Source organism: Mustela erminea, chromosome 5 (genome assembly GCF_009829155.1).
Source record: "Mustela erminea isolate mMusErm1 chromosome 5, mMusErm1.Pri, whole genome shotgun sequence".
In the NCBI taxonomy this organism is placed as follows: domain Eukaryota; kingdom Metazoa; phylum Chordata; class Mammalia; order Carnivora; family Mustelidae; genus Mustela; species Mustela erminea.
The window spans coordinates 77,792,121-77,819,465 of NC_045618.1; the positions used below are offsets into that span (position 1 = coordinate 77,792,121).

General features: G+C 36.2%; 1 long non-coding RNA gene across 1 annotated transcript in view; it reads left to right on the forward strand.

Moving 5' to 3' along the window:
* LOC116591221 overlaps positions 1-27,345 on the forward strand; it is a 198,026-nt gene that overhangs the window by 64,436 nt on the left and 106,245 nt on the right. The window contains exon 4 of the long non-coding RNA XR_004285882.1: positions 6,144-6,189. This is a non-coding gene — a long non-coding RNA (uncharacterized LOC116591221). The remainder of the gene's footprint in view (positions 1-6,143; positions 6,190-27,345) is intronic.

Sequence of the window (27,345 nt, forward strand, 5' to 3'; positions counted from 1 at the left end):
AATCCATGAGCATGGAATGTTTTTCCATTTCTTTCTCTCTTCCTCCATTTCTTTCATGAGTATTTTCTGAGTACAAATTCTTTGCCTCTTTGGTTAGGTTTATTCCTAGGTATCTTATGGTTTTCGGTAAATGGGATCGACTTTAATTTCTTTACTCTGTCTTGTTGGTATGTAGAAATGCAACTGATTTCTGTGCATTGATTTTTTTAATCCTGACACTTTACTGAATTCCTGTATGAGTTCTAGCAGGTTTGGGGTGGAGCCTTCTGGGTTTTACACTTTATGTGTAAAAAAAGAGTTTGACTTCTTTGCTAATTCAAACGTTTTCATTTCTTTTTTGTTGTCTGATAGCTGAGGCTAGAACTTCTAGTACTGTGTTGAGTAGCAGTGGTGATAGTGGACAGCCTTGCCATGTTCCTGACATTAGGGGAAGAGTTCTCAGTTTTTCCCCATTGAGAATGATATTCGCTGTGGGTTTTCCTTAGATGGTTTTGATGATATTGAGGTAGGTACCCTCATCCCTACACTGTGACGAGTTTTAATCAAGAAAAGATGCTGTACGTTGTCTAACACCTTTCCTGCATTTATTGAGAGTATCATTTATTTCTTGTTCTTTCTTTTATTAATGTATTGTAATACATTGATTGATTTGCAGATGTTGAACCAACCTAGCTGCCCAGGACTAAATCCCACTTTGTTGTGGTGAATAATCCTTTTAATGTACGGATGGATCCTATTGGCTGGTATTTTGGTGAGAATTTTTGCATCCAGGTTTTTCAGAGACCTTCGTCTGTAATTCACCTTTTTGATGAGGCCTTTGTCTGATTTTGGGATCAAGGTAATGCTGGCCTCATAAAATGAGTTTGGAAGTTTTCCTTCCATTTCTATTTTCTGGAACCATTTCAGGAGAATAGGTATTAATTCCTCTTTAAATATTTGGCAGAATTCCCGTGGGAAGTCCTCTGGCCCTGGGCTCTTGTTTGTTGGGAGATTTTTGATTACTGCTTCATTTTCCTTCCTGGTTATGGGTCTGTTCAAGTGTTCTATTTCTTCCTGGTTCAGTTTTGGTAGTTTATATGTCTCTAGAAATGCATCCAATTCTTCCAGATTGTCAAATTTGCTCTTTTATAGTTGTTCTTAATATGTTCTTATAATTGTTTATATTTCACTGGTGTTGGTCTTTCATTCATGATTTTATTTATTTGGGTCCTTTCTCTTTTCTTTTTGACAAGTCTGGCCAGGGGTTTATCAATCTTATTAATCTTTCAAAATCAATCTTATTAATTCTTTCAAAGACCCAGCTCCTAGTTTTGCTGATTTGTTCTACTGTTCTTTTGGTTACTATTTCATTGACTTCTGCTCTGCTCTTTATGATTTCTCTTCTCCTGCTGGGTGTAGGCTTTCTTTGCTGTTCTTTCTCCAGCTCCTTTAGGTGTAGGGTTAGGTTGTGTACTTGAGATCTTTCTGGTTTCTTGAGAAAGGCTTGTATTGCTAAATACTTTCCTCTTAGGACTGCTTTGCTGTGTCCCAAAGATTTTGAACAGTTGTGTTTTCATTTTCTTTTATTTCCATGAATTTTTAAAATTTATCTAAAGATGAATTTAAATGAATGAATGGTTGACCCATTCATTCTTTAGGAGGATGCTCTTTAGCCTCCATGTATTTGAATTCTTTCCAACTTTCCTCTTGTGGTTGGGTTATAGTTTCAAAGCATTGTGGTCCGAAAATATGCAGGGAATGATCGCAAACTTTTGGTACCAGTTGAGACCTCACTTGTGACCCAGTAAGTGATCTATTCTGGAGAATGTTCCATGTGCACTAGAGAAGAATGTGTATTCTTTTGCTTCAGGATGGAATATTGTGACTATATCTGTGATGTCCATCTGGTCCAGTGTGTCATTTAAAGCCTTTATTTCCTTATTGATCTTTTGCTTAGATCTGTCCATTTCAGTGAGGGGGTGTTAATGTCCCCTACTATTATTGTATTATTTTTGATGTGTTTCTTTGATTTTGTTATTAATTAGTTTACATAATTGACTGCTCCCATGATAAGGGCATAGATATTTAAAATTGTTATATCTTCTTGTTGGGCAGACCCTTTAAGTATGATATAATGTCCTTCTTCATCTCTTATTATGGTCTTTGGCTTAAAATCTAATTTATCAGATATAAGGATTGCTACCACAGTTTTCTTTTGATGTCCATTAGCATGGTAAATGGTTTTCCACCCCTTCACTTCAAGTCTAGAGATGTCTTTCAGTCTCAAATGAGTCTCTTAAAGACATCATATTGATGGATCTTGTTTTTTTAATCCAATCTCATACCCCGTGTCTTTTGACTGGGCATTTGGTCCATTTACATTCAGGGTAACTATTGAAATATATGAATTTAGTGCCATTGTATTGTGTATAAGTGACTTACTATATATTGTCTGTCTGTCTTTCTGGTCTATGTTTCTTTTTCGCTCTCTTTTTGTTTAGAGGAAACTTTTCAGTATGTCCTATATGGCTTGTTTAGTGTTTGCAAATTCTTTTAGGTTTTGTTTTCTCTCTCCTATTTTCAATGACAGCCTAGCTGGATATAGTATTCTTGGCTGCATATTTTTCTCATTTAGTGCTCTGGATCTATCATGCCAGTCCTTTCTGGCCTGTCAGGTATCTGTGGCTAGGTCTGCCGTCAATATAATGTTTCTACCATTGTAGGTTACAGACCTCTTGTTCCCAGCTGCTTTCAGGTTTTTCTCTTTGACTTTGAGATTTGTAAGTTTTACTATTAGATGTCATGGTGTTGCCTATTTTTATTGATTTTGAGGGGGATTCTCTGCACATTCCGGATTTGGATGCCTCTTTCTGTCCCCAAATTAGGGAAATTCTGTACTATAATTTGCTCCAATATACCGTCTGCCCCTCTCTCTCCTTCTTCTTCTGATATCCCAATTATTCTAATATTGTTTCATCTTATGGTATCACTTATCTCTGAAATTCACCTCTTATGATCTGGTAGTTGTCTGTCTCTCTCTTTCTCAGCTTATTTATTCTCCATCATTTGGTCTTCTCTTATCACTAATTCCCTCTTCTGCCTCCTATATCCTAGCAATTAGAGCCTTCATTTTTTTATTGCACCTCATTAATAGCCTTTTTGATTTCAACTTGGTTAGATTTTATTTCTTCAGAAAGGGATTCTCTTGCATTTTCTGTGATTTTTTTCAAGCCCAGCTAGTATCTTTATAATCATCATTCTGACCTCTAATACTGACATCTTACTAGGTATCCATGTTGATTAGATTCCTGGCAGTTGGTACTGCCTCTTCTTCTTTTTTTTGAGGTGAGTTTTTCCGTTTTGTCATTTTGTCCAGAGAAGAATAGATGAATGAGAGTACAAAATGCTAAAAGGGCAACAATCCCCCAGAAAAATATATACTAAACAAATCAGGAGAGGCCTGAAACCTGGGGGAAAAGAGAAAAAAAAAAATAGAATATAATCAGGTTGATGAATAGAACAGAGCCACACACAAGATTTTGGTTGAGTTTTGGTTTGTTAGGAGAAACAGCCTTCCAAAATTTTAAAGAAAGAAAAACTTTTTTAATACAAAAATAAAGGTAAATGCAATGAAAGAATGGAATATGACTAAAAATAAAAATTCAAAAAGATTTTAAAAAAGGAGTTGATAAGTTGATTGAAAAAGAAAGAAGAAAAATTAAGAAAAAACAAAAGGAGAGAATGTGATCAGGCAGATGAATAGAACAAAGCATTACAGTAGATTTAGGATATATTTTAGTCTGTTAGAAGAAACTACATCTCATTTTAAAGAAAAAATCATATATATATAAAAATAAGGTTGAATACAATCAAGGGATAGAGTATAATTGTAAAGATGAAAATTAAGAAAGATTTTTTAAAAAGTAATTGGTAAGATATTGATTGAAAAAGAAAAGAAAAATTAAAAAAAAAAAAAGAAAAACATGGAAAAAATGAACTTAGGACTAAAGAATCATGGGGAAAAAGCCATGAATTCTGTTTGCTGTATTTCCCTAGTGCTGGACTTTTGCAGTTCTCAATTGACCAGTAAACTTAGCCTTGGCTAAATGTTCTTTCTGATCTTCTGGGGGAGGGGCCTGTTGCAGTGATTCTCAAATGTCTTTGCCCGAGATGGAATTTCACTGTGCTTTCCAGGGGCCAGGCTAAGTAATCTGCTCTGGTTTGCTCTTGGTATCTTTTGTTCCCTGAAAGCTCGTTGTACAGCTTTAGAGGATGAGAATGAAAATGGCGACCTCCCAATCTCTGGCTCCAGAGGAGCCGAGAACTCAGGTCCCCACTCCTCAGTGTGGTCTCAGAGAAAAGCAGTCAATAACCCCTGTCTCACTGCTCTCTGGCCACATTTCATGCTCACCTGACATGTGACTGAGCATTTCTCTCTCTGGCATATGACCCTGTTTAAAGTTTCCAAACTCAGGTGATTCTGGAGGTGCGCTCCTGTACTGTTCCTCCCAGGGGAGGAAGAGGAGTTTCCCTGGATCAGCCACTTCATGGGTCCCTGCTTGAAAAGTAGTGGCCCGACTGTGCTGAGGATCATGTTTTATGGCAATCCTTAGCTGAGAGCCCACTCCTTGGCTCCGTCTTTGCAGTTGGCTTCCCTGCTCTGATATTTGGGAGCTCTGCCACACTCAGGCACCCCTTGTCTTTCTGTGACCTGGAGGGTCCTGAGATCACACTGTCCCAGCGAGTGTTCCACCCCCCCCACTTAGCCACTGGAACAATGACCCTCAGTGGAGCTGACTTCTAAAAGTTCTGATTTTGTACTCCCCTGCTCTATAGCCAGCTGATAGCCAGCTGACGGAGGCTCCCCCCTCCACCTTGGTCTATCTACCTAAATACCGCCTTGGATTTACTTCTCTGGACATCCCACCTTCCAGAAAGTGGTCACTTTTCTCTTCACAGAGTTGCTGCTATTCTTTTCTTTGGTCTCTTTTTGAGTTTGTAGATGTTCAGAATGGTTTGATAACTATCTAACTCAGTTCTTGGGACCGCATGAAATTTAAGTCTCTTACTCCTCTGCCATCTTGCTGAACTCTAGCAAATAGTGTGTTTCTGTGGCTATTAATGTTTTTACAAAATTTTAGGTAATATCTGTTGGCTTCCTGTTATGAATTGATTGTGCTACTTAAGCAAAACAATAATCTTGGCATTTCAATATTTATTTTGCTTTATATATAATTCCATGAATTTTGAACATAGTTTAAAAAATAAAACAGGTAAAAGTGTTCAGATTTTATAAAATAAAATTTTTAGTGAAAATTAAACACTTTATTATAAAATACATCTCTGTTCACTATTTTTCTATGACTTTGATTTTAGCTCTGTCTTCTCCTCCCCCTCTAGTGATGTCCTAGATTTAGTTGGGATGTGGCTAGGATTTGGGGGAGAATCTCAGAAGCTTCAGCAAAGTTGCATTGTCCTGAGTGGAGCTCTGCAGGTCTCCACCTCCAGGAAAACCCACTGTTTTATTCAGTAGCTGTAACTAGTAGCAGTTTTGATTTTTATTTCAAATAGCCCAGGAAGTTGGTGTTCTTGGTCTAAATACTTTCATTCTCACTGGGGAGATTAGATTAGTTCTCTTCATAGGGCTTCACCCAGCATTTAATGCATGGCCTTTTTAGTAAAGGAAGGAGTCAGGGGAGTTGCAGGAGCTGAGTAGTCAAAAAGGACTGGCATGGCTAAGACAGTGTTAGGTTTGGTAGATATGGAAAGTCAAGGAAGAGGGCAAGAGGAATAACAAGAGTACTGCTCAGAAAGCTGAGAAGCATGAATAAAGCTACTGATCAATGTATGAAATAATCTATCTTGGTGCTTAGAGATTGCACCGAGTATAGAAATCCAAAACCGGATTTTGTTATTACTACTGTGAAGATGATGAATTAGTTTTCTTATAAATTTTTCTTATACCAAATATATACTTATCCCCTCATTCTCAATTTGGAAGTTTTATAGAGTCAGCATTCAGAATTTACATCATTATGTCCATAAATATTATCATGGCTATGCCATACTGTGTTTTATATGTTTATTTCTTAGATGACTTTTTGTTCCCTAGGGTTAATGTTTTCTATTCTTTTTTCTTCTGTGTTTTCTGTTGCTTCTTCAAGGCCAGCAAGAGGCAGAGCCAGTCTGCTAGCAACACAGTCTTATAAAGTAAGATTCCTCCTGTTTTTTCTCATATTTTACTAATATTATTTTCTTGATTTAGTGTTTTTATGATCTCTCTGATGTCATTAATTGCTTATACTTTTTAAGTTTATTTCTTCTTAAACTTCCTTTTGTTTTTTGTTTGCTTTAGTTTGTTTTTAATGTTTTAACCTTTCTTTGAATATCTGATGATACTAAACTGATAGTTTTAGGAGTAAGGCACCAAATAGCTGTTTGAAAATTTTGTGTGTGACTAAGACTTGTTATAAGGTAGCTGCAGTATATGGTTATTGGGTGAGAACTAGACTCTGTCATTGGGAATCTAAATGTTAGTATCTATATGTCTTTTCTCTTAGGTTGCTTCTTTTTTAAAGCTGAAGCCTCCCTTTTCCTTTCTGGTGGTTTATCTGGCTGTCAGCAGATTAGGACCACAAAGGTCTCTTTGTTCAGAGTTGAGGATGTCATAATTCCTTGCTTTGAGTATGACCATATGTTACCCGATAATTTTGCCTGATGTTCCTAGGTCTATAGATCTGTTGTTCAAACTCTCTATAAGTTAACTTGATCTATATTCCTCGTAGGTAAGGGAGAAACAACTTCAGAAAGAACTAGGGGAGTAAGTTTTGAACTTTTGAAGCAGATTATCTACCAGACCTTGTGCTTTCAGCCTCATCTTTCATTCTGGCTTTCAGAGATAATCTGGTGCTTTATATTCAGCACCAGGATTGTACTACCAAAATAAGATTTTCTGTCAAGATGAGAATCAAGTTGATTCTCCCTGGAATCATCCTTCTGTAGACAGTTTTCACCTTTTTTTCCATCTGTAAAAGTGTCCTGGGTTTTATTATTAGTTAGTAAATCAAGCGTCCCTACTCTTCACCACCTCCCTTGAGAATTAAAAAAATAAGGCAGAGTAGATTATATTATATTTTATCCACCTGTCCTATCTGAATTCCTCAGGATATACTTGGATTCATTTTAGGGTTTAGATAAGCGAGTACTGCTGACTGTCCAGATTTAACATTGTATTTATTGACCAAAAATAATTTCTTATGTAATATTAGATGTTTTTCTTAAGAATTCTTAAACAATTCTAGATTTATGGTGCTAGATTCTCTTTGAGAATAGACTTATTATAATGTACCATCATGTTGCAAACTGTCATTTTATTTTTAATTTTAATTGTTTAAAGTGAACTGCGTGGTTACTTGATATTTAAGTTTCCCCAGAAAAAGACTTTAGAGAATTAGTTGCTTTTCACTCAATAGAGTAAGAGAAAGGATTATCCAAATAATCCAGTATCTGTGACATACAGTGTAGGGTCTACAATATATTCAACTATCAACTTGAATTGATAGTTATAGGCTTCCATAAACTCAGGAAACAGCATTTCTCATCTATTTCACCTGCAGTAATTCTTTCCAAAATAATTTTTTGCAGCACAGAGCAGCTTCCTCAGAAGATTTAGCCTAGGTTGGTTGCTTTGTGTCTAGTTGAAGTCTTGGGCATGCTCTCTTTAGGGCAATCTCATTAACTTTAATTCCTGTAACAGTGACATTGAGCTTTGAAGACACAGTATTTATTCCATTGTTACTTTAGCTCACATGTCTAAGGTTTTACTTTGTTCAATATGGGTATATATAAATTTTAAACCACTCTATTAAGGCTTATCTTGCTTAGATGATTTTATAGCTAATATACAAAATCTGTAATTTTAAAAACTTATAATATTCTTTTAATAATCATTAAGTCAATAATCAGTACTCTACTGTTTTTACTATTATTAATAATTGCCAGGGATCCCTGGTTGGCTCAGTTTGTTAAGCATCAGCCTTTGGCTCAGGTTATGATCCTGGGGTCCTGGGATTGAGTCCTGAATTGGGCTTCTTGCTCAGCAGGGAGCCTGCTTCTCCCTCTGCCTGCCACTCCCCTTGCTTGTGCCATCTCTCTCTCTGACAAATAAATAAATAAAATCTTTAAAAAAAAATTGCCAGACCTATTTAAAGTTTCGAATCATATATAGCTTTTTTAAAAAAAATATTTTATTTATTTATTTGGCAGACAGAGATCACAAGTAGGTGGAGAGGCAGGCAGAGAGAGAGGAGGAAGCAGGCTCCCTGCTGAGCAGAGAGCCCGATGTGGGGCTCGATCCCAGGACCCTGAGATCATGACCTGGGCCGAAGGCAGAGGCTTTAACCCACTGAGCCACCCAGGCGCCCCTCATATATAGCTTTTAATTTACCTTTATTTTCTAATTTCCAAGTAAAGACACAGAATAACCAGTTTGGATCTTGGAATAGTTAGGGAGTTAATAAAATTCAAGACTTCAACTGATATTGCAGGGATAAATAAGGTTAAATCAGACACAGCCAATCTAACACAAGTGATGTTTAAAAGACCCTAGGATGGACATTACTAGCTGCCTATTCAATAGCTATTTTTCCATTGTTTAATGACAGAATCTAATATAATTAATATATTGATATAATTAAATACTTATCTTAAAGTTGTAATAATTTTGATAATTTTGACTAATATAATTAAATACTTATCTTAAAGTTGTAATAATTTTGATAATTTTGACTAAAGAGATACATTCAGAAGTTGCTATGTACGGGAGAAGAGGTTTCTGAAGAAAGGCTTTACTTTAAAAAGGAAAGGACGCCTTGTTTCTTTGACTTTTTTTGTCTTTTGCCCTTTATTCTTCCTCTTTCTTTCTGCCTAGAATACACATACACTTGGTGGTAGAATAGCCACCTTTGATTGAGAAAAGACTTAGAACCATGAGAAGTTAAAAAATATCTGCAGTGTGTTTTTAAACACTTCTCAGAATGCATTACAGAGTGCCAGACACACCCCTTAACTTTAAAAAGCACTTTTTTCTTTATAGTAAGCAGTTATCGCTTCTTAGAACATTTTTATTATGTGTGTTTTTAAACACTTCTCTAACTGCATTACAGAAGAACTATCATATCCATTCCCTGAAATAACATAGTTCTCAAAGTATTCTTCATGTACAACTTTTATAAACAGCTTTATTCCATGTGTTTTTAAATACTACTCTAAATTCATTACAGAATGGCAAACACATCTCTTAACTTAAAAAACACTTTTCTTTTGGTAGAAGGTGGGAATTCTTTTATAAACATCATTATTATAGATCATGAACACTTTCTTGAGCAGCTAAATCAATTATGGATTAAATCATTCCATATTTTGGTAAGTCGCCGTAGTCAGATTTTCATTGAATCCTGCTGACTGTAATTCCTGAGATATCATCCATAGTCTTTGAGGAGACTGCTTTGCATGTTGCTTACATTCTGTACTGTTCAGTGACAATAACTTCTCTGCCAAACTAGGTCTCAGTGAAAACTGTTTAGTAATATCTGTCTCTCTTGGAAAAAAAAGTGGTTTTGATCCCTTTTATTTTACCAGACTTGAAATTAGTTGAGAATCTTATGTGGCTATAAGAGAAAAGTCAGCTCCCTGCCATAATGCATTCTGTTCTCTGTAGTGTGTGGAAAATCAGAGCTATAGACGTAGAGTGCTTCTTGCATTGAGGAAAATCACAGGGGTTATGTATGTAAGAGGACGTACATGTCTCAGCACTTGCCAAACTAGGGCAGTTGCCCAGTAATCACTCTTCCAGTCCTTGGCATTCTCTTCCAGTGGTAAGCCTCAAGTACATCCATTTCAACCATAGCATATGATTAAGTTGATGTTTAAAAACCAGCTAATTATGCATGAATATAAAGTATATGACAATTTAATATTGTGATCAGTTTCTAGGAGTTGTACTACCTTTTTTAAGTACTCTTGAAAAGTCTGACAGACTTCAGTGATGATATTTCAGAGTAAGATATACATTGATAATAAGCCAGTTATACCATACTTAGAAGTGTGAATGCATTTCAGGAAATGGCAGCACTAAATAAATCCATGCTGTTACAGTTAACTTGGCATGGTCTGTATGGAATTGTGTCCACACCATCATTTATTCAAATCAATCAGGATGCTCTTATGGGTGTATTGGTTGATGACTTTGTGTTTCTATATTTTTTAGAATTATTCTATTTGTGGATTTTGCCATTACTATTTAGAATTGTTCTATTGGTGGATTTTGTTAGCACTAATGTATTATGTACTTCAATGGGAGAACACACTTGATAGATTCATAGCCAAACTGGCATTTTATTTATTTTATTTTATTTTATTCTATTTTATTTTTCTTTATTTATAAAGAGAGAGTGATTGTGTATGGCAGGGAGGGGCAGAGGGAGAGGGCTGGAGAGAATCTCAAGGCAGGCTTCTTGCTCAGTGTGGATCTGGACGCTGGGATCAATCTCACAACCCTGAGATCATGATCTGAGCCAAAATGAAGAGTCAGGCACTTGGGGCACCTGGGTAGTTCAGTTGGTTAAGTGTCTGACTCTTGATTTCAGCTCAGGTCATGATCACAGAGTCGTGAGATCAAGCCCAACATCAGGCTGTGCACTGAGCGTGGAGAAGTCTGCTTGAGATTCTCTCTATCCCTTTCCCTTTGTGCCACCCACCAACTCCACTTGCCCTCTCTGTATTTAAAAAAAAAAAAAAAAAAAAAAAGAATTGGATGCTTAACTGACTGAGCCACCCAGGTGCTCCAAGTGACATGTTAATGCAATCCATGCTATAACTGATTGCTTATTCTTTGCCAAATAATCAATGTATCTTCAGGTAATAGAATGTATTAGCACTAAAAGAGACCTTTGTGGAGTAAAGGAAAGAGATTAGAAATTACAGCAAAGGGGCTAAGCATTTATTTGCATGAGAGTAAATTCTGCCATATTGGCTGATTAGTACTATGAAGAATCATAACTACATAACTGTACTAAATAAAGTACTGCTGTAGTCATTCAAATTCACTTAATATTTTATTTTTTTAAAGATTTTATTTATTTATTTGACAGAGATCACAAGCAGGCAGAGAGGCGGGCAGAGAGAGAGGAAGGGAAGCAGGTCCCCTGCTGAGCAGAGAGCCCGATGCGGGACTCGATCCCAGGACCCTGAGATCATGATCTGAGCCGAAGGCAGCGGCTTAACCCACTGAGCCATCCAGGTGCCCAAATTCACTTACTATTTTAAAAAAGAATTTTCTCATCCCTTTTGCTAAGACCCTTTAAAAAATTCTAAAATCGTACCCTTCAATTTAATTTATGATTAGTATATCTGACTATATTTTTACTCAGTAATTAATTTTGCCTTTAACGACAGACTTGATCCTCTTCTAGCAGAAGAGCTAGTGGCAAGATTACTCTCCTGCTATAAACAGCTATAACACTGGATGAAGTCCATGATGCACCATTTTTGGGGATGGTACTACAGGCAGTACCAATCTTTGGAAAAAGGGAAACCTACAAAGGGTACTCTAGGTTCACTGTGTCTTTCTGCCTGAACACTTTCACTATTAAAGAGCAGAGATGGATCCTGAGCAGAGCCAGTGTCACTGAGCTGAATAGGTAGAGAGGTGAGACTGCTCAAGTAGCTAGAATTTGTTAGAGGAAGAGCTTTATGGAGTAGAGCTCCAGAAGTCAGCAGTGGGACATAGAGGACCTAGTCCTCTATGAGGATATTGCTGCCTCTGTGCAGGGCAAGACTGTGGCTAGCTGAGAACCTCTGCTGCAGGGCTGATAGCTGAAGGGAGGTACCAAAGGTTACGCAGTGGCATGTGTTCATGACTAGCTAGAGTGAGAGGGACCTTGGGAAACACCTTATCCATTTAGCCGGTACTGCAGAGAGGCCCTGTTTTAGGAATAACTGCTAGAAATAAAGAACACATTCCAGGACTAAGGATAAAGCCAAAACAGGCCCTCTTTAAAACAAACTAAAACAAACTCTTTATGATCAAGAAGACCTGCCAGTAGTTTAACTGCCAGTCAGATCAGGACTGGACACCCTTTAAAGGAAGATAGTATCATGCAAATGATTCAGTCTAAACTAATGAGTGAGGAAAGTAGCTGTGGGAGGAGGAGTCAAGGCTTGAACACAGAAGTGGCCTTGTGTGAGATGTTGGTCCAGAGGAAGAAGGTGATTGAAAGGCGTGACACAACAGGGGTTGGCACCTTCTTGAGGAAGTGACTGATTTGGAAGTGGCCCACATCAGCCATTCTGGACTGATGGAGATTTAAGAATCCTGTCACATAGTTGATGACTCTTGAATGGGGCTTCTAGGTGAAAGACATGTGGCAGTTCTTGCAGCTTTTCATACATTTAATTTTTTTCAAATAAAAAAAACCCCTAATATTAAAACAACATGAAACCACAACTTTTTTGATAATATTAGATCTGATGCAACACAGTGGTATAAATTCTCTCAAGTCTTCTTCCCTCCCCCCCATGCCATCATGTTATGAAATAGCTGTGTGCCTTTGTTCTGGATGAGCATGAATTTTAATATTTAGATCTTAGAAATACATCAGTGTTGTATAGGTGTGAGAACCTGGCAGATACATACATATATTACTATTTGTTCTAAATAATGGGTCACTAAATCCAATAATTTATTCAGGCCTAGAACTTGGAAGCCAGTAAACTTGCAATCAAAATTAAGGCACATTTAATGACCAACAATTGGGAAATGCACATGTATTCAAATTCATAACAGACTGATACCCAAGTGCTTATCAATGCTTGTAAACAAAGCTGGGAAATACAAAGGAGGTTTTTCTTAGAGGTTTCTAAGCCCTTGGGAGGTATTCCAAAACTTGACTGAAGTCACTGGCAGGAAGTATAAGCTCTTGAAAAACTACTTGATGCTGCTCCAAGGGCCATTTTAGGTTATTGGGGCTTATCCAGAATAATCTCCTGAAGTGACCTGTGAGATATGTGGTGCCCTGTAGTGCCTTTTCTGAGCATTTGAACAGCTTTCTCCCATACAAAAAATCTTATGCCACTTGACAATGTGGAGGCAATGATGATGCCTGTGGTGGTGTGTATGGGCAGGGACTTTGTAGGATGTTGAGAACAGTGTAATTTTATTAGAATCATTGCGGAATGATTTGCCTTTACTGGAACCCAGCAGATAGAAATGAGGTATCAAGTTCTCCTTGTTGACTTCCTCATCTCTTTATGTGCTGAAACTCTAGTGCACTGTTCAAAAACTCATATGAAGACTGCCACTAGTACTGTTTAGGGGCAAAGTAGCTGAAAAATTGCTGGGGAAACAAAACACATTTTGATGATAATATGTGGAAAACAGAAGATAGAAGGAAAGATAGAAGACAGAAGATAAGGAAAAGAAGAAAATAGGATCAAACAATAAATGGTACTAACATTTTGTTTCAATATTTCAGAACATGTATATTATTTTCATTTTAAGTCCAATATTTATATCATGAATTCTTAAAATAATTATAAATTTTACTTGGTATACAGTATGTGATTCATACCTATCATGAAGGTAATGCTTTATGTTTATGAAAAGTTAACTCTATAATATGTAAGTAAACAATGACACCCTAGTTACCCTAGTGGGCTTCAAGTCATCTTTTGATTATTTTTCTTTATTTCAACTTCAGGGGCAATAAATTGTGTTATTCATTATCACTGGCTCATGATTTGTTTGCATTATCATTTTGCCTTAATCTAAAAAAGAAGTTGTTTTTGAATAAACAGTATGGCTACACTATCCTGCTTGTTTTCTTAATCACCTCAGTTATGTTTATGCTCAGGGTTCTTTGATTCCTGTCTATCTGTATGCTAAATCAAGACCTTATATGGTACTGTATACATAATCCTAATGTTCTAGACCAAACAGCATGTGACTATAAGGAAAGACAGCACTTTTTTTTAAAAGTGTAATGGGATGCATTCCCATTGTATTGAGTGCTTGCTAATAGCATCCTCAAAATGTCTCCCATTTATTTCTGAGTTTCCTTTGGAAGCAACATCTCATGGGCCCTAAGTTAGCTATCAGAAGAATTTATCATGACACAGTGTCCTCGTTCTCTGCTCCTTCTACTTCGTTTCTCACTTTCTATTTCCTACAGAGCTACTTATAGAGACTTCACTGCTATCGATACCCAGAATAAGAGCACCAGGGCACAGGTCTAAAGCCAAAGTTACTGTTTCAGTTGATCCCAAACTTCTAATCTTCAAGACACCTGAGCAGTTCATAGTTCCACGTGAAGTATGGTGTGATGGTTAATTTTATGTGTTTACTTGACTGGGCCGTTAGATGCTCAAAAGCCCAAACATTATTTCTGTGTATATGTCTGAGGGTGTTTCTAGAAGATATTAGCAATTGAACTGATGGACTTAGAGAAAAGCAGATTGCCTTCCCTAATGTGGGTGGACATCATCAAATTCACTGAAGGTCTAGATAGAAAAAAATGACAGAGGAAGGTTGAATTTACTACTTGAGTACCTGATTACTTGAACCAGGACATTGCTCTTCTCCTGTGCTTGGTGCTTCTGATTCTCAGGCCTTCAGACTCAGGCTGGCTCTCTGGCTCTCAGGCCTTTTAATTATACCACCAGCATCCTTTCCAGTCAGATGGCAGAATGGAACTTCTCTGCATTTGTAACCCTGTGAATCAGTACCTTATATTTCATCATATATATATACACACACACATACATATATATATAGTATATGTATATATATAGATACATATATATGTAAAATAGTATTATATATATAATTAAATATATACATATTTTTAATGATATGAATATATTTAAATATATATATATATTTTTTTAAGAAAGATTTTATTTTTTTATTTGACCGACAGAGATAGAGATAGAGTAGGCAGAGAGGCAGAGAGGCAGGAAGAGAGAGAGGAGGAAGCAGGCTCCCTGCGGAGTGGAGAGCCTGGTGCAGGGCTCAATCCCAGGACCCTGGGATCATGACCTGAGCCAAAGGCAGAAGGTTTAACCAACTGAGCCACCCAGGCCCCCATATATATATGTATTTTTAATATTCCCTGCTATTTCTGTTTTTCTGGAGAACCTTGACTAATACATAAGGGAACTGGTTTCTTTCCCTACTCTGTACTCCATCCTGATACCTGGATCCAAAGCAGTTTTACTTGTGTCCAACACCTAAATATATTGTCAGATTCTGCCTCATTCTCTCTGTCCATAGAAGTTCCAAGGTAATCACAGAAAGTAGATCAGGGGTAAATGCCATGTCATCCCCTCTCTGTCCTCCTCTGTTCTAATGCCCTGACTCCAGTCAAAGTTTTTGCATCCTTGTACAGTTACAAAATAAAAAAATATTGTATGCTTGTTAATGCATGTAAATGGGTACCAGTACCTAGAGCATAGGGAGACTTTAATACTAGTGGCTTCTAGCTATTAGTGTAGCTTCTACCTTCTAGCTATTCGACTAGCTACTCAGTTTCATGTCAACTAGCTAAAAAAATGCTGTTACAAATTTTTTCAAAGTCTCATTTAGCAGTTCACAACCTAAAGCAAAGTTTAATTTATAGAGCAAGAGAAACAAACTCTAATTTGTCATTTTTAGGGAAAATGTAATGCCCTGACAATACATCCAGAAGAACATAGGGTTCCTGTATCTCTGTGCAGGATTATACTTCAATAGGAGTTATGAGAGAAAGTAAATAATGAATACAGTAGGTTTCTGGCCAGTATTGAGAACATATGTATAACTTAGAGCAAGGCTGTAAGGATTTATTTCCCTCAGCTGAGAACATGGGCCTGCCTTGGATTGCTTTTGGGGCTCACTGGCCATGCGAATAGCTTCTGCAATGAGAAGAATCCAATTGGTGCAGGTATCATTTTCTTGAGATTAGAAGGAGATACCTTGACACATAATGGTGGACATCATATATAATGTGGACAATTGCAAAATGGCCGGGATAGGCTTAAGCAGCACTGTCACACCATTACCACTGGTTGCTTCAGGAGTCTGAGCCAGAGGGAGAAAAATGGCCAGTACTACCTGGTGGTTGAGAAGAGCTTGTCCATGAGCACAATGCTGTCTCTTTACTGATGATTTTTTTCTCAAGATTCTTTGACACTGGGAGGAGGTGTTTGGCTTTACATAGTTTTCTCTAGGTCAGATTTCACTTAGGACATTGCTAAGAACGAGAAGCCAAATAAAACTGGAGACACTTGGCATGGTCTTCTGAAATTTTTGAGTTCGTTTGTGATTGAAGCACAAAAGAAAATGGAAACAGGATCTTCAACAAATGACATCATACACATCAGATTTGCTGACATTTTTTCTGATACCCTGAAGTAGGAGGAATTTACAACTGTGTCATTTTTCTTTCAGTATAAAATCAGATGACACTGCTTTTATTTTTCTGTGCTACCAAACACTGGTTTTCTAATTTATGTACAAACTAAAACTATCAAAAAGAATGTTCTAATTTTTGAGTTACTTTAAAAAAAAAAAATAAAAATAAAAATGTCAGTGACCATAGACACTTTCAAAATGGTGAGAATTTCTTCAATGAGAAAGCCTTCGACTAGGGGCAAAAAACATCTTAGCTTTTTGTACCCCAATGAAACATCAACAGGCTTGGCTACCATCTGGATTTCCTACTTAAGAAGCCACATCATTTTGACTTTTCATTGCTTTTGACATTAGGATGTACTGGTATCAAAGACCCTGTCAACAATCTTAAAAAGAATTCTGTTTATTATGAATGATGCCAGTTTCTTCAAAGTCAGATTATTTATTTTTTTTCAAAGCCAGGTTTTTCAGTCATTGTCTTTTCAAGAAATTGTCACAAATTCAAGCATAATATAAAGTTTTTGAATACCAAAAAGTTTGCTGCATTTTTAAGTGTTTCACTAAACTTTAAACAGAAGGTTTATTTGTTTTGAGAGAACAAAAAAGCCCAAGTGACAAAAAAAGTTGACAGGGAAAAATGTATTTGTAGATTGGCTCACTGTCAGATGATTTGGATCAAGAAAGGAGGGAAGATCTTCTGATTTAAGATACTTACATTGCCTGTCAATGATATTGAAAAGAAGGAGCTCTTTTGGCCATGTTTTCATATCATGAGAGGTAGACAGAGTTGACAAATATACAAACTTTCTAATTCCAGGCCTAGTGCTTCTAGAGCCTGGAGGTGAGACTGACAGTCCTGTCATTTTATACATTGGCAGAAATCTTTGAATATATCCAAGTACTGAAAAACTTCTTTGAAAGTTACCCCTGCTTCAATGACCTTAACATCAAAATATGGATTTATTTTATTTTCTCATTGAAATAGACAGGATCAGTGATGCAGTGCTTGCCAAAGGTGACCTTATTGACTGGTGGAAATGATGTGACTAGAATTTCTTCAAAAGGACTTGGAAAGTGTTTTGTTTCTTCACACAATCCTATCCTTGACTGGCAAAGAGAGTAATAGTTATTCTAATTCTAATTCTGGTAATATGGCAGTGCTGTCTTATATAGTAAGCTAGGTTTTTTCACTTCCTCCTGCTTTCAAACTACAACAAAGTCATAAATCTGTTGAATATCCAAGATATTGATGTATTAAAGTAAACTAAAACTTTTAAATCAGGTTTCTTACTGAAATTTGCTGTAGACCCAGATTAGTGTTCTTTTTATTTAACCAATGCAAGTCATTGTCTTTTATTTCAGAAAGTGACTTTTAATTTTTTCATGAAAAAATTAGGGAATTATTTATTCATAAATTTCAAAAAATTTTATTCATATAAAAAATTTATTAAAAATTTTATTCATATGAGAATAAAATCAATTCCAAATAAGATAAAATTTACACAAAGTTATGTATATGTTCTAATGTTCACTATGCTGAGGAAGGGATTCTGGCTTGCATAAGTGTTAAAAAGGAATCTAGTCACCCTCAGAAGATGAAAAGCTACTATACCCCCAAAATGAAAAAAACAACTAAATTCTCTCTAAGAAGTTTCAGCTTTAGTATTGTGTAAGTTTGTTTCAGAATACAGAATTAGAATCAGACTTTAGTAGTAACTTAATCTTTATTTGGTCTAATACCAAAACAAATATTTAAGTATTATATCATTAGGATTGCTGTAACAAAATGCCATACACTAGGTGGCTTAAATAACAAATATATATTCTCACAGTTTGGAGTCTAAAGCCTTAAGTTCAAGGGTTGTTTTCATTCTAAGATGTCTCTCTCTGGCTTGCAGATAGCTGCTTTCTTGTGTCTTAACATGGTCTTTTTTCTGTGTTTGCTTCTTGATGTGCCCTAACATGATCCTTCCCTGGTGTCTTTCTGTGTGTCTAAATTTCTTCTTATGACAGCAGTAAGTTTGGATTAAGGCCCACCCTGAGGACCTCATTTTGACTTCACCATTTTTTTTTTAAGACCTTGTCTCCAAATACATTCACATTCCCAGGTACTGGAGGTTAGTATTTAAACATATGACTTTTGTGAGGATTCAGTTCAGCTCATAACAAGTATATTCTCATTGCAAGGGGGGGTGGCTTAATGAAGAGGGGAGAGAATTTAGGTCAGTCTCCAATCATGGACTTCTTTGGATAGGAGAGAAGAGAAGTTCATTTATGGTATTAATCAGGATGCTAGAGATACAAAACTCGGTCAAAGAAAAATCGAAGAAAAATGATAGGAGTGAAAAAAATCAAGACCTTCATGGAGGTTTAATTGGTCATGTCAAATGACGAAAAATCAGATATGATAAATGTAACAATTGTCCACTCTCTGAGAAATGTCATAATAAAAAAAAACATGAGCATTATGGAAAATAATTTCAAAACAACTTGGTTTTCCATTTATTTGCCTAATATTGTAGAGTAAATTTATAATCACATTCTTTATTCTGTTTCATCTATTTCTCTCAGTATTACTGCTCTTATAGCACCTTTTCAAAAAATGTTCTCCCAAATTTCCTCCACCATCTTTAGCTCTTTACCTTTCGGCCTGTATTCCTACCTCTTCCTTCCTGATTCTCCATCATAAAATCCCAAAGAAACTCATCTGGCAAGAAAGAATCTTCTTTAGAGGGAAGGTAAGAGAAACAGGGCAAAACTATACATCTTTGGTTGGAGAAGGAAAAGCCTAATAATTCTCATCAGGTAATTGTTTTGTATTTGTCACATGAAGAATATAGATTTTGAAAATGTAGGATTTGTTACTGGCCTCCCCAACAATGACTTTAGTGAATGGGATCAGAGGCTACGTTAGAATGGATAGATTCATGTTGGTAATGAGGCTGTGAAAAGAGCACAGATTACTCCTTTAAGATGTTAACTCTGAAGGAATGCATAAATAGAGCAATAGAGAGAATCTAGAGGGACATTCAGAGGAAAAGTTTATGATTAGAAAAATTTATGCAGATTTGGATTCTGAAGAAAAGAGTACAGTGAGAAGGAGAGGAGGATATAGGTTTGGGTAGAAACAGAATATTTGATAGATCACAGTCCCTTAGGAGATAAGAAATAGCTAATCTGAGAAGATCTGAATTACAGATACATTTCTAATCAGGACATTGATGCACTTAATGCATAGTTGACTATATTTTTCAGGGAAAAAGAAAGGTTTCCGTAGAGGTAAGAGTTGTGAAGGTTTAGAATATTTGGGGAGACCAATAAGAGAGGGAGTAAAAAATTTTGATTCTGAAGAATTTTAATTTTGAAAGTAGAAAAGGAAGTGACTTCAATAATCTTAGTGCAAGAGTTACTTTTCTGTTTCTATAACTAGCAGATAATGATTTTTGAGTAAGAACTATAAAGAAGCTGAACTACATTTTCATCATGAAGATATATTTTCAATGTATAGCTTCTTAAATTAAGCTGTTTCAGTTTGAAAGCCAAGGAGGTATCCTAAGGCTCAGGAGATCTCCCCCTCGGCCCCCCTTTTTCCATTGTTGCAAACTACCAAACGTGCTAACATTCACTGCCATAACAGTTGTGAGAATGTCTCATTTCCTTCAAGTGTAGGCAAATGGGATGTGTGCTGTATTTTATTTTTATGGTCCTACTTTCAGGCAGTGTCAGCTGTTTTTAGATTGACAATAAAAATCCTTATTGCTGGGAGAATTATATTTCACAAGTTTCTACTCTCAGTTTTTCCATTTCCTTTGTAGAGCTGTTTGGCAAGGAGAGAGAGAGAGTGAGAGAGAGTGAAAGCAAGAGAACATGAGAGAAGAGGGCAGAGGGATTTGAATAGCTATAGTAGAATTTAAGCATCCAGTGTCTTTATTTTTTAAAAGAATTTATTTATTTATCTGAGAGAGAGAGAGAGAGAGCATGAGAAGGGAGAGGGTCAGAGGAAGAAGCAGACTCCCCACCAAGAAGGGAACCCGATGTGGGACCTGATTCCGGATCCCATGATCCAGGATCATATCCTGAGCCGAAAGCAGTTGCTCAACCAAGGCACTCAGGTTCCCAGGAATCCAGTGTCCTTAATGGAGAGTGGGGCACGAGCTGCAGATGCAGTCAAATTAATTTTTTATTCTCTTTATTGGTTCCTCAGTGTTGCAAGAAATATGGTTAAAGAGTAGTTTGTTCTCATAGCTACTACTGATATCAGAGTAATGCTATTCTGTAAAGTTCAAGTACATGGTTATGATTTTTTTGGGATATGATTTTATCTTTTGGCATAAAGGGTACTATCAGATATAAATAAGACTTTACTCACTTTTAGGCTTTTTGGAATCTCAAGCAATACATTTGAAATTATCTGTATTCTACATCATTCTTGTATCAGTTGGTGTATGCATTAGCACCTATTTCTTGAATATGTCTTATATACCAGGTCTTATGCTGGGGGCTTGAACACAAAGAACTGAATTCATAAATCTGTTCTTCTTCCTATGGTGCTTTCAGTCTAGCCGACATTTCCTCCAAAGGATAGCTTTGCATATTACATGTTTGATATGGGGAGTTAATCTGGGGAAGCAAGTCAAAAGAATCCTCTATGTGTCATCAGAGTACCAGGTGAAATGTTGTAGGTTGTAGGTGAAAGATTGGGACTATAATAATTAAAATAGCTACACTTATAAAATTGTGTGCAAAGAGGAACTTGCTGTTCTTGGTACTTTATATACATTGATCCCCTAATGAACACTTTGAGGTAGTATTACAGTTCTCATTTTACAAACGAATTAAATAAGTTGCCAAAAGTAATTTCCAAGTGGTAAAGAGAGATTTTACCACAGGTACTCTGACTATAGATATTATGCTCTTTACTGCTTTACTGTATATTACTTTGGCATATTAAACACATATAATTAAAGAATGAAAAAATTACAAGTAGCAGGGCAGTGGTTCTCAACTGAGAGAGGCTGTTTTTTATAGGACATTTGGCAGCATTTGGAGACATTTTTGGTTGTTATAACTGGAGGAATGCTAATGTATCTAGTGAATGAAGGCCAGGGATGCTTCTGCATATCCCACAATGCACAGGATAACCTCCCCTAGCTAACAATTATCTGATTAAAAATATAAATAGTTCTAAGATTGAAAAACCCTTCCTGAGAGAGTGCAATTTGTAAACAAGGCCCCAGAGAAGGAATGTGACATCCCAGAATCATCAGATTAATTTACAGTCTTCTGAGTCCTAACCAAGCACCCCCCCCCTTTTTTTTCTGTTCTTGGCTATGTTGCACCATGGTGCATCAAGGTTTCTGGGTGCTGGGTTCTTTGCAAGTATTCAGTGAGTGCTGCACTTTAGTTCATGCAGGGAGAGAGCCGGGCTAATCAGTAGAATCTAAAAGTTCACATTTTCCCTCACACATTCCTGTCTTCCTTTTCTTTTTCCTTCTGGCCATCCATGATTCCTCACATACATGCTTTCCTATTGTCTGTCATTGGCTGCCCAGTGCCCTCCCAGTACATATGCTCTCTTTTCTCTGTAGTATTCCCAATCCAAAACTACCTTTTCTTTCTTCAGTTCCTTTCATCAAAAATCTTTCCCATGAATTTTAACTTTGGGAAAAATCTGAGTAAACACAGTTAACCTAAGTTGAAATGTTTGGTAATCATCCCCCCCCCCCCCCCCCCCCCCCCGCCATCCTTTCCTGGAATGTTTACTTTCTACCTAATGATTATTTGAATTTGTGTGGGGAAAACAGTGTAGTTGGGAAGCTTTCTTGTTGTCCCTTGAATTATACTGTGATTATGTCATCCCTAAGTAACATTTGTGTTGGAAGTAAGCACTTATAGCCTTGTAATTTCTTCCAGGTCTGAGGAAGTAAGCACCTCTGCTTTCCTTTCCAGTCTCTCCCTCAGCCAAAATTGTTTTGTGTCCCAGGAAACAAACCATTCTGATTGGTATGCAATAACCAATTGGGAATGCACTTGTAATCTATTACAGACTAAATGTTTATGTCCTTCCCTCGGCTCCCAAATGTATATGTTGAAGTCCATTCCCCAGTGTGATGATATTTAGAGGTGGTGCCTTTGGGAGGTTTTTAGATACTGATGAGGTCAGGAGTGTTGGGCTGTCATGATGGGATTATTGTCCTTTTAAGGAGAAGGAAGACAAGAGCTCTTGTCCTAGCTCTGCCGTGTGAAGAGACACCAGTTTGCAAAAGAAGTCTCTCAGCAGAAAATGCATTTGTTTATACCTTGATCTTAGACTTACCAGCTTCCAGAAATGTGAGAAATAAATATGTGTTGTTAAAGCCACCCACTCTATGACATTTTGTTTATAGCAGTCCAAGCTAAGACATTATCCAAGGGGTTTAGTCACCTTAAGGAATACCTAGTGCTCCTTTCTAGACAAATCAGGGGACTGAGTCATAGGTGTTCCCTGGTATATGGATCTGAGTAAGTTGTGACGTACTTTTGAATCTCCTCTGCTCTACTGCGAGAGCCATAGATGATTTATTTCATTTATAAATACCCCCCACAAGTCATCCTGTGACTAACTAGGTAAACATTGGCCTTTCTGATTCCCTGGGATGTATATTCAATTGAGGCAAAATCCTGGCTGAGAAAACTCTTATATTGGCAGCCACCTCTCATTGAATCTATTAAGTCACAGAGTTAAATCCTGTGACATGTGGGCAAGGTTAGGATAACTGAGCCATTAGTAAGGTGAAAGTAAAATTTACTGTTAGCACCACTTTTGCCCCAGTTATGCCTAAATATCTGGTCGTATTTCTCGTACTTTATTGAAGTGTTGTTTAATGCAATTTTGTTTTATTTAATTATGAATTTTAACTTTGTTAATATGTGTATTAACTTATTTTTTTAAAAGATTTTATTTATTTATTTGACAGAGATCACAATTAGGCAGAGAGGCAGGCAGATGGAGAGAGAGAGGAGGAAGCAGGCTCCCTGCTGAGTTCCATCCCAGGACTCTGGGATCATGACCTGAGCTGAAGGCAGAGGCTTTAACTCACTGAGCCACCCAGGTGCCCCAATATGTGTATTAACTTATTTTGATTGTATGCCATGATCCTGTAAATTCTCCCAGGTAAAAGTCTTAGAGGGAATATGACATTAAGATACTTAAAAAAAAAAAAAGATTTTCTCTAGTTATTTGAGAGAGAGAAAGTACAAACAGTGGGGAGGAGCAGAGGGAGAAGCAGACTCCCCACTGAGCAGGGAGTCTGACATAAGGCTCCATCCCAGAACTGATCATGACCATACCCAACTGAGCCACCCAGGTGTCCCTACTTTTTTTTTTTTTTTTTTTAATCGAGTATCTACATTTGGGACTTAGAGTGGTTTTCCTTTAGGCAGATAAATCATTTGTGTTCTGTGGTGCTGATATGGAGACAGAGGAGATATAAAGATAAATTGTAGAACTGTCAGTTGTTGAACTGTCTACAAAAGCAAAAGAGTGACACCAATAAACATTAACAGGCTGGAGTTGAAGCTCCAGATGCTTAATAAATATTTGTCTTTGAATGACATGCACCATTGATAGATGTAATATGTTCTATACTCCTTTGATTGCCATTTCAATTATAATTCCAGTTTTACAAGGTATTTTATTTTATTGTGAGCTTAGCTTGAAGAAATCAGGCTTGAGCCTCAGTTTCTTCTTGTGTTTTATATAATTTTTATATATATTATATATTATATTAATATGTAATATTTACATATTAATTTATAATTATGTATTTATATATAATACTTATATATTAATAATTAAATATATAATTTTATATATTACATTTTTTTTGTATATTACTTTATTTGAGGTTCCTTTGCTGGCTATCAGCAACATGAGGTTTTGCTAATATAATTGGCACAGAGTGAACTCTATAGTCGTCATATAAAAAAATTCAAAGTTGAATTAATGATGATCTTTAAGATTTATGTTATGGTGGTTTTACCCTCTTGTTTGACTCTTTCTTATCTGTTTTCAAATGGAAGTGCTATAGTGCAGTATAATCTTGTATATTAATGCATGTTAATGGGGGACAAACTCAAACCTTTCTATTATTCCTTGGATGCAGGTTGAGGTATCATAGTAAACTGAGCCTTAGTACTAGTCCTGTTGTTAACTACCTGTGAACCTTGAAGCAGGTCATTCTATCTCTGCTTCTTGATTCCATGTATACAATACAATATCTTGTTTCTTTTTATTTTTTACTCTATCTGTTTAGAAAAGTAAATATATGCTCATTGTATAAAATGCAAATGCAAAAAGGTGTAATAAAAGAAGAAAAATGAAATTCACACACATACACACATTTGCAAATACATATGTATATACAAACATGATAAATGTATATATAAATTTTATTTTTCTTAAGATCTCCTTAAGACATATCAATGAATAGGCATCTCCACTGTTAAAGGATATTGACCATCCCATTTAATGAACTCTGTTTCACTGATGAAACATTTAGGTTCATTTTTTGTTGTTGCTGTTTGTTTTGTTTTGTTTGCTGTTTGTTTTGTTTTGTTTTGTTTGATTTGTTTTTTGCTAATGCAAGCAACACTACTATAAGTATATCTTTACATCCGCATTATAATCTCTATTTAGAATGAACTTCTAGGAATGGGCTTGTTGGATTAAAGAATATTTATATTTAATATTTCACTGCTGCCATCATGTTGTTCCCCCACAAAGATGTTCATGTTCTACACTACAGCAACTCTGTTTCCCCACACTGTTTATTGGTAGCATTTTCATCTTTGTCAGTCTTATGACAAGTGACATCTCACCATTACTTGTTATTACACTGTCTTGCAGTATAAGGTTATATTTTGAAAATATAATTTAATATAATTATGACAATTATGATTTTTATCATTTTCTTTTATTTTTTTTCATCATGGTAAGTGTACACTTTAATCCCCATCCCCTATTTCCCTTATACCTCCACTTACCTTCCTCTGGCAACCATCAGTTTGTTCTCTATAATCTGTTTCTTGGTTTGTCTCATTCTTTTCCCCCTTCGCTTATTTGTTGTGTTGTAAAATCTACAAAAGAGTGAAATCGTATGGTATTTGTCTTTCTCTGACTAGTTTATTTTGCTTATACTCTTTAGCTCTATCTATGTCATTGCAAATGACAATATTTCATTAGTTTTTATGGCTGAGTTTTATTTCATTATATATAGATAGATACATACATACATATGTACATCACACACACAGACCACTACTTCTTCATCCATTCGTCAGTCAGTGGGCCCTTGGGCTCTTTCCAAAATTTGGTTATTGAAGATAATGCTTCTATAAACATCGAGGTGCATGTATCCCTTTGATTCAGTATTTTCGTATTCTTTGGGTAAATACCTACTAGTGCAATTGCTGGATCACAGGGCAGTTCTATTTTTAATTTTCTGAGGAACCTCCATACTCTTTTCCACAGTGGCTGCACCAATTTGCATTCCACCAACAGTGCAAGAGGGTTCCCCTTTATCCACATTCTCTCCAATACTTGTTTGTTCTTGTTGATTTTAGTTATTCTGACAGGTAAGAGGTGATATCTCATTGTAGCATTCATTTGCATCTCCCTGCTGATAGCGATGAGTATCTTTTCATGTGTTGGTTGGCTATCTCTGTGTCTTCTTTGGAGAAATGTCTGCTCAAGTCTTCTGCCCACTTTTTAATTGGATTATTTGTTTTTTGGGGTGTTGAGATTGATACATTCTTTAATAGATTTTAGATACTGATCCTTATCAGCTATGTCGTTTGCAAATACCTTCTTCCATTCAGTAGGTTGTCTTTTAGTTTTGTTGATTGTTTACTTGGTGTGCAGAAGCTTTTTATTTTGATGTAGTCCCAAGAGCTTATTTTTGCTTTCGTTTCCCTTGCTTCAGGAGACATAGCTAGAAGGAAATCGCTCTTGCTGATGTCAAAGAGTTGACTGCCTGGGCTTGCTTCTGGGATTTTTTTATGGTTTTAGGACTCACATTTAGGTCTTTAATCCATTTTGAGCTTATTTTTGTGTATGGTGTAAGAAAGTAGTTCAGTTTCATTCTTTTGTATATTGCTGTCCAGTTTTCCCAACACCATTTGTTGAAGAGACTATCTTTTTCCCACTGCATGTTCTTTCCTGCTCTGTTGAAGATTCATGGAGCATAGAATTGTGGGTTTATTTCTGGGTTATAATTATAATTTTTAACTTCTGCTAATAATGAGACTAATCTCAGGCTAGAATGGTTGGGATAGAATTGGTTTTTTTGTTTCTTTGTAGATTACTTTCAAAGGGGTTGCCTTTTCATCCTTTCCATGGATTAAAAAATGCATTTGCTTCCTTCTGTATGTAGCATACAAATGCAAGGTCTGTTCCAAAATGCATTTTCACTTTGCCTCATGGTGTCATAGCACCACATGATTAGGTTGTATTCCTGTAGAGATAATGTCATACAGTCTGTGCCCTGATCTGTGTAAGACTAGATATTGCTTATTTAAGTACTTTTTTAAAAAAATTGTTAGCCTATAAAAACATAATATAAAATGTTCATTTCAGCTTTAACAATACTTAATTAGTGACATTTCCTTCAACAAAGTTTCTTTCTTTTTATTGGCTCTAGACAAACTGTTTTTTTATGTTCTACAAATGTACTCATCTTTTTTTATTTCTTTTAAACTTCATTATCTTTTTGATGACACAGTAATTTTCTTTCCATCTTTTATCTCCCTTTAGCTGACATCTTCACTTTGTTTTTCATTCCAGCTATGCAAGCTTTTACCCATTTGTTTTGGTAACTTTTAAATCTTTTTTTTTTTTTTTTTGAAGATTTTATTTATTTATTTGACAGAGAGGGAGATCA